Source organism: Oncorhynchus mykiss, chromosome 14 (assembly GCF_013265735.2).
Source record: "Oncorhynchus mykiss isolate Arlee chromosome 14, USDA_OmykA_1.1, whole genome shotgun sequence".
Taxonomy (NCBI): Eukaryota; Metazoa; Chordata; class Actinopteri; order Salmoniformes; family Salmonidae; genus Oncorhynchus; species Oncorhynchus mykiss.
Genome location: NC_048578.1, coordinates 14,429,875 through 14,439,061, shown reverse-complemented (window position 1 = coordinate 14,439,061; position 9,187 = coordinate 14,429,875).

Here is a 9,187-nt window from a genome sequence, read left to right as displayed (position 1 = left end):
AAATGAACTACCAACGGCAGGGGCAATGGTAGTCTCATGAGCGTGAAAGCAGTGGAACTGGCGGCTTAACAGGACAGATGTCTCTCTGTTCTCACACACTCTTGAAACCATAGATGTGTATGGCTTTCTCTCTCGACTATGACCAAAATGATCCCCGGATTTACCTCCAGGAGCTAAATGAGCTTCCTGTTGGCAATTAATAGCATCTGTTGCGAAGGGCTTGCGTTTATTAGAAACTCTTGCATGCTCTCTAAACAGAAAACAGTTAGACTTTTCTTATGAATTAAAAAACCCTAAGGAGCTGAATACAGGAACAACACAGACACAACCCACTTGGCAAAAACAGGTTGAATCATTGTTGTTTCCATGTCATTTCGACAACCGAAATTCAATGTGATGACATTGAATCAACATAGAAAACTGATTGGATTTGCAAAAAATCATCAACATATGGGCTTTTTTTTTTTTGTCACCTAACTTTTAACCTAGATTCAAAGGCATGGAGAAATGTTTAGTTGATTTCACAATGAATTCACGTTAGTTGGCAACTCAACCAAATGTAAATCAAAACTAGATGTTGAACTGCCATCTGTGCCCGGTGGGAAGTTGGGTCATAATGGTATGAAATATTGGAATTAAATACAGATTGGAATTGTTCTTTCTTGTTCTGAGGGAAGCTCTGCCTCAGGGGCAGAAATGCATGTGATTGGTTAAGTTTAGGCTTTATCGGGGGGTTAGGCAGGCTTCGATCATCATAATAATATAATAAGGTACATCATCTCTCCCATGCACCATAATAGACATCATCGTTAGCTTTTGAGCACCATAACAGAGACTCTGACACGCTTATTAAGATTCATAGCTCACTGACCCTCTGTGATATAATCCACTGAACAGGTGTATCCCTCTCCTCTTCTTAAGTGTTACCAAATGTTATCAAATTTGTTCCATGAAGAAATGACGCAACCATAGAGGAAGGAGGAGGGAGTGAACTCTGGGAGACCAGATGCAGTGATTACACATGTGGAGGAGAAAACGCACATCTTCCTCCTCATGCACTGCACTAAACCACAGAATGTTAATACACCCACCTGCCGCTGATGGCGCCTTTGATGGTGCCAGTGTGACATCGCCCTAGTTGGCAGGTACTCCCTTTAAGAAGGCCCTTCCTTTCTGTGCATTGGGTAACACTCAGGCTATAACATCCGGATTACTTGTGGGTGGATAAGTGAGATTCTCCATGCAGATTGAGGAATATGTTTTGTACTCTGATAATGCATAAAGGTCTGAGGAGGCAATATGCCTCTCACTGGTGCTAAGTGGAAAGTGCTTAATGAAAGTTAGGAGTTTGGCATAGATGTATTCTTCCAAAGTGAAACTTAACCGTATATGCACCAGTGTCTGGGTAAGAGAGACTGATCCGTATATGGACCAAGGTGTCTGGGTAAATGAGACTGATCCATATACAGACCAGAGTGTCTGGGTAAATCAGACTCATCCGTATATGGACCAGAGTGTCTGGGTAAGAGAGACTGCTCCATATATGGACCAGAGTGTCTGGGTAAATGAGACTGATCCGTATATGGACCAGAGTATCTGGGTAAATGAGACTGATCCGTATACAGACCAGAGTTTCTGGGTAAGAGAGACTGCTTCATATATGGACCAGAGTGTCTGGGTAAGAGAGACTGATCCGTATACCGACCAGAGTGTCTGGGTAAGAGAGACTATTCCGTATATGGACCAGAGTGTCTGGGTAAATGAGACTGATCCGTATATGGACCAGAGTGTCTGGGTAAGAGAGACTGCTCCGTATAAAGACCAGAGTGTCTGGGTAAGAGAGACTGCTCCGTATAAAGACCAGAGTGTCTGGGTAAGAGAGACTGCTCCGTATAAAGACCAGAGTGTCTGGGTAAGAGAGACTGCTCCGTATAAAGACCAGAGTGTCTGGGTAAGAGAGACTGCTCCGTATAAAGACCAGAGTGTCTGGGTAAGAGAGACTGCTCCGTATAAAGACCAGAGTGTCTGGGTAAGAGAGACTGCTCCGTATAAAGACCAGAGTGTCTGGGTAAGAGAGACTTCTCCATATATGGACCAGAGTGTCTGGGTAAGAGAGACACATTCTTGGGCCAGGCACCCCTGTTGAGAAGAAGAAATCACCATAATTCCATTTCCAACCACTCACTGCCTCCACCCCAGAGTTGGCTAGCAGAAAGGTAGCTACGACAGCATTTGTGTGAAATAGCCTTTTTTTTAAGACATCACACATTCCTCACTGCAAACCACTTTCATGCACAGAGCAAGAAAAAAAGTCTGATCTGCACAAACGTTTTGACATTTTCCCATGAAACATGAAACATCTCTCTCTTGGAACCGACAACTATGAAGTGGTAGTAAATACAGACATCAAATCAATCACATCGGTGCAAATCTAATCAAGACTGAAATCTTTTGACTTTCGTCTTCCATTTTCAATGATCTCAACTCTGCGGCTGGAAAAGCCAAATTGCATCCGTTTCTAATCAGGATTACATCGGGAGAGGAGGAAGAGAGGGAAGAAAGAGAAGAGAGGAAAGAGCAACACATGAATTAAATAGTTATTAAAAGGCTTTATTGTGCCTCACAGCTGTTTTGGGTTATATAATAAACAGTTAATATAGAATTAGATCAGATAACCCCAAGGGAAGGCTAATTACCATATTTTAAAAAAATAAATCATTACCTTCAGTAGTTACATCTGTTATTCACTTGGTGATTACTCTTCTGTAAACTTTCATCCTTAAGTTGTGCCTCACATTTCCCCCTTTTGAGTTCCTGTAGTGGAATAGTTTAGATGTTCCTGCAATACTTTGCAATAATTTGAGATAGGCTTCGTTGACAATGGATGTTACTGAGGAGGGGTCAATTCAACTCAGCTTCCATTTAAACTCAATCAAGAACAGGAAGAGAATGGTGTAAAATACAGTGGAAATCACATGTACACTTCAGCTCATCAATTGACATACTACATAGCGTCAAATGACAATGTGATGCCATGTTTAATCTCAAATAACCCTATCATGAAATGTGCTTTGACTCGTCTCCCCCTTATCCCTATACGCAATACCACACATTTTGGTTGTAAGAAAGTAAAAAAAAAACACATTGTTTGCATTGCCCAGTATATTGCTCAGTGCTCTTCACGTCATAAATCACATGAACTGTTACACGTAAGTAATGTGAGCCTTTGTGCAGAATAAAAGAGGAGCTCTGTAACCTTTGGACTGTCTTTGGTTAGGCCTCCTGTAATGGATTTATAATGACAGCACAGACCTCCTAAAACATAAAAAAAATACTGACAAAAACAGATGTAGGACGTTAATTTGATCACTTCTGTTGTTGAGAATTTTACTGCACCGCAGGAAATGCAGATTTATATAAATTCACTAAAAACCCACACGATTATATTAACAGTATTTCCCTTTGTCATGCAGTCTACTTTTGGCCAGCTAATAGCCTAACCACCGTTCAATCCACATTATGTGTCTAAACGTTCAACGGTCATCTTGATGAAGATGGCGCTGCAGTGTCTGGTAAGAGAGACTGCTCCATATATGGACCAGAGTGTCTGGGTAAGAGAGAGTGATCCGTTTATGGCCCAGAGTGTCTGGGTAAGAGAGACTGATCCGTTTATGGACCAGAGTGTCTGGGTAAGAGAGACTGATCCGTATATGGACCAGAGTGTCTGGGTAAGAGAGACTGATCCGTTTATGGACCAGAGTGTCTGGGTAAGAGAGACTGATCCGTTTATGGACCAGAGTGTCTGGGTAAGAGAGACTGATCCGTTTATGGACCAGAGTGTCTGGGTAAGAGAGACTGATCCGTATATGGACCAGAGTGTCTGGGTAAGAGAAACTGATCCGTTTATGGACCAGAGTGTCTGGGTAAGAGAGACTGATCCGTATATGGACCAGAGTGTCTGGGTAAGAGAAACTGATCCGTTTATGGACCAGAGTGTCTGGGTAAATGAGACTGATCCGTATATGGACCAGAGTGTCTGGGTAAGAGAGACTGATCCGTTTATGGACCAGAGTGTCTGGGTAAGAGAGACTGATCCGTTTATGGACCAGAGTGTCTGGGTAAGAGAAACTGATCCGTTTATGGACCAGAGTGTCTGGGTAAGAGAAACTGATCCGTATATGGACCAGAGTGTCTGGGTAAATGAGACTGATCCGTATATGGACCAGAGTGTCTGGGTAAGAGAGACTGATCCGTTTATGGACCAGAGTGTCTGGGTAAGAGAAACTGATAGATGCAGTATTTGTTTTTTTACGCTGATATAAACTTTTTCGGAACATAATATTTCCAGATATAATTTCCTATGATCGAAAACAGCTTGTGGACATCAGAACAGTGACCACTAACCTTGATTTGGATGAAGATATCTACGATTTCTACTGTGGACGTACTGCTCATTCCGGAGCAGGCCCTAATCCCCAGGACTCGAAAGAGGAAGTGACGGCGCAAGAGAGGCAAACGAGCGGGCTCCCTGACGAGACTATGTCAGTGAGTAAATAAACTGCCTCTACCCTCAGTTCTATTGGTGAATGTACAATCACTAGAGAACAAACTGGATGAGCTCCGTTCAAGACTATCCTATCAACGGGACCTGAAGAACTGTAATATCCTAAGTTTCTCTGAGTTGTGGCTGAACAAGGACATGGATAATATACTGTACATCTAGCTGGTTTTCTTTGCATCGTCAAGACCTAACGTCAACTCTGGGATTCTAGGTTTTGCTTGCCTGAGTTAGAATGCCTCATGATAAGCTGCAGACCATGCTGTTAACTGAGAAAGTTTTCATCAGTTTTTTTCGTAACTGTCTATTTACCACCACAAACTGATGCTGGCACTAAGACCGCACTCAACGAGCTGTATAAGCCCATAAGCAAACAAGAAATGCACATCCAGAAGTGGCGCTTCTCATGGTCTTTGATTTTAATGCAGGGAAACTGAAATCCATTTTACCTCATTTGTGCCAGCGTGCAAAACTCTAGATAACCTATACTCCACACACAGAAACTCATGCAAAGCTCTCCTTTGCCTTCCATTTGGAAGATCCTCTTGATTCCTGTTTACAAGCAAAAGCTCCAACAGGAAGTACCATTGACACCCTCAATGTGGAAGTGATCCAATGAAGTGGATGCTAAGCTACAGGACTGTTTTGCTAACACAGACTGGAATATGTTCCGGGATTCATCTAATAACATTAAGGAGTTTACCACATCAGTCAACGGCTTCATTAACTTAGGGATAGCCTCCTTTAATTAAATTTTCACCTAAATGACATTCCAAAATCTAACTGCCTGTAGCTCAGTCCCTGAAGCATGGATATGCATATTCTTGGTACCATTTGAAAGGAAACACTTTGATGTTTGTGGAAATGTGAATTGAATGTAGGAGAATATAAAACATTAGATGTGGTAGAACAAAATACACCATCTTTGAAATGCAAGAGAAAGGTCATAGTTCTAGCCATCACTCTGGTTGTAATTCTGATAGTGTCCACAAGGTGGGAGCAGTGTATGTGCAAAGTTTAAGTGAACATAAGTGAACATCAAGACTTTTAGTGTACATTACATGTACATTTGCGCAAATCGTGAAGGAGACATTCGTATTCACATTCCATTGTTCTGCAAGAATATCGTTAAATCTGTATACTTGGACTTGATTTAGCTTTCCAAGTATTAGTAGCCATATTATAAGTTCAACATTTGCAAAATAGATTGTTTTCATATCTTCATAACTCTGAATATCCTTAGAATTTTTCTCCAAAATGCATGCTGTCGTACAAGGTTAGTAGCTACATTTTACAACATATACATGGTTTCCGGATACCCCTGTAAAGCCCAGCTCATTATCCAGCTAGCTTTGCTTCACCTCGATCGGTGCTTATTTGACAAAAATACAGTCGTTCAAGTGATGGCCGCCCGCTTCATCGGCGTGCCATGAAGGCGTCGCTCTCTGAACAAACATGGTGTCCTATAGGATATACTATACCCCTAATGAAATAGTGAAGTCTTGTTACCTTCAAGGATCTCTAAGGAATAGATACGAACGTGATTTCACTCGTTGAAACAAGGTTATGGGTGAGATTTTCATAGATTGTTTTCTTTGCAAATTGAACGTGTGGAAATACAAAATCGATTGTGCATGCTATATGGACCTTTTTAGGATATAAAAAAATGATTTTATCTAACAAAACAACACTTCATGTTATCTCTGAGACCTTTTGGATGGTAAATCAGAGCAAGATTTCAGAATGTAAGTACACATTTCACCTTCAGAGGTGAATTTATCAAACCTATCGTTTGTGAAAAAAGTGTTTTGTTGTTAGGAGCTCTCCTCGAACAATAGCGTGGCATTTTTTTTGAAGTAATAGCTACTGTAAATTGGACAGTGCAGCTATATTAACAAGAATTTAAACTTTCAGCCGATATAAGACAGTTGAAGTCGGAAGATTACATACACATAGGTTGGAGTCATTAAAACTCGTTTTTCATCCACTCCACAAATTTCTTGTTAAAACTTCTTGCTCCTACCTGAGACGCAGATGTCTCAACTAGACACCTGGAAATGCAAATGCGCTACGCTAAATGCTAAATGTACTCGTTTGTAACGGTTTTCCGTATGAGAAGGAGAGTCGGACCAAAATGCAGCGTGTAGATTGCGATCCATGTTTTAATGAACAAACGTAAAACACGAATCAATGCAAACACTACAAAATAAAGAACGTGATGAACGTAACGAAAACCTAAAACAGCCTATCTGGTGAAAAACACATAGACAGGAACAATCACCCACCAACACACAGTGAAACCCAGGCTACCTAAATATGGTTCCCAATCAGAGACAATGACGAACACCTGCCTCTGATTGAGAACCATATCAGGCCGAACATAGAACTAGACAAACTAGACATGTAACATAGAATGCCCACTCAGATCACACCCTGACCAATCAAAACATAGAAAATACAAAGTAAACTATGGTCAGGGCGTGACAGTACCCCCCCCCCAAGGTGCGGACTCCGGCCGCAAAACCTGAACCTATAGGGAAGGGTCTGGGTGGGCATCTGTCCGCGGTGGCGGCTCTGGCGCTGGACGTGGACCCCACTCCATGACAGTTTTAATCCCCCTCCTAAACGTCCCTAAATAGGTTACCCACCACAATGATAACATGGGACAGAGGGACAGCTCGGGACAGAGGTAACTCGGGACAGATGGGTAGCTCAGCACTGAGAGGAAGCTCAGCACTGAGAAGAAGCTCAGCACTGAGAGGAAGCCCAGGCAGGTAGTAGAAACTACCAGAACCTGGCTGGCTGGCGGTTTCAGCAGATCCTGGTCGACTAGCAGATCTGGAAGAATCTGGTCGACTGGCGGATCTGGGAGAATCTGGTCGACTGGCGGATCTGGGAGAATCTGGTCGACTGGCGGATCTGGGAGAATCTGGTCGACTGGCGGATCTGGGAGAATCTGGTCGACTGGCGGATCTGGGAGAATCTGGTCGACTGGCAGATCTGGGAGAATCTGGACGACTGGCAGATCTGAGAGAGTCTGGACGACTGGCAGATCTGGAAGAGTCTGGTCGACTGGCAGATCTGGAAGAGTCTGGTCGACTGGCAGATCTGGAAGAGTCTGGTCGACTGGCAGATCTGGAAGAGTCTGGACGACTGGCAGATCTGGAAGAGTCTGGACGACTGGCAGATCTGGAAGAGTCTGGTCAACTGGCAGATCTGGAAGAGTCTGGTCGACTGGCAGATCTGGGAGAGTCTGGTCGACTGGCAGCTCTGGCTGCTCCATGCTGACTGGCTGCTCCATGATGACTGGCAGCTCTGGCTGCTCCATGCTGACTGGCTGCTCCATGCTGACTGGCAGCTCTGGCTGCTCCATGCTGACTGGCTGCTCCATGCTGACTGGCAGCTCTGGCTGCTCCATGCTGACTGGCTGCTCCCTGCTGACTGGCTGCTCCATGCTGACTGGCGGCCCTGGCTGCTCCATGCTGACTGGCGGCCCTGGCTGCTCCATGCTGACTGGCGGCCCTGGCTGCTCCATGCTGACTGGCGGACCTGGCTGCTCCATGCTGACTGGCTGCTCCATGCTGACTGGCAGCTCTGGCTGCTCCATGCTGACTGGCTGCTCTGGCTGCTCCATGCTGACTGGCTGCTCCATGCTGACTGGCGGCCCTGGCTGCTCCATGCTGACTGGCGGCCCTGGCTGCTCCATGCTGACTGGCGGCCCTGGCTGCTCCATGCTGACTGGCGGCCCTGGCTGCTCCATACTGACTGGCGGCCCTGGCTGCTCCATGCTAACTGGCAGCTCTGGCGGCTCCTTGCAGACTGGCAGCTCTGGCGGCTCCTTGCAGACTGGCAGCTTTGGCGGCATCCTGCAGACAGGCAGCTCTGGCGGCTCCTTGCAGACTGGCAGCTCCTTGCAGATTGGCAGCTCTATGCAGACTGGCAGCTCCTTGCAGACTGGCAGCTCCTTGCAGACTGGCAGCTCTATGCTAACTGGCAGCTCTATGCTAACTGGCAGCTCTATGCTAACTGGCAGCTCTATGCTAACTGGCAGCTCTATGCTAACTGGCAGCTCTTTGCAAACTGGCAGTTCTGAACAGGCGGGAGACTCCGGCAGCGCTGTAGAGAAGGAAGGCTCTAACAGCGCTAAACAGGCGGGAGACTCCGACAACGCTGGAGAGGAGGAGGGCTCCGACAGCGCTGGACAGGCGAGGCGCACTGTAGGCCTGATGCGTGGTGCTGGCACTGGTGGTACTGGGCCGAGGACACGCACAGGAAGCCTGGTGCGGGGAGCTGCTACCGGAGGGCTGGGGTGTGGAGGTGGTACTGGAAAAACCGGACCGTGCAGGCGCACTGGAGCTCTTGAGCACCGAGCCTGCCCAACCTTACCTGGTTGAATGCTCACGGTCGCCCTGCCAGTGCGGCGAGGTGGAATAGCCCGCACTGGGCTATGCAGGCGAACCGGAGACACCGAGCGCAAGGCTGGTGCCATGTAAGCCGGCCCAAGGAGACGCACTGGGGACCAGCTGCGTAGAGCCGGCTTCATGGCATTAGGCTCGACGCTCAATCTAGCCCGGCGACACGCGGAGCTGGAATATACCGCACCGGGCTATGCACCCGCACTGGAGACAC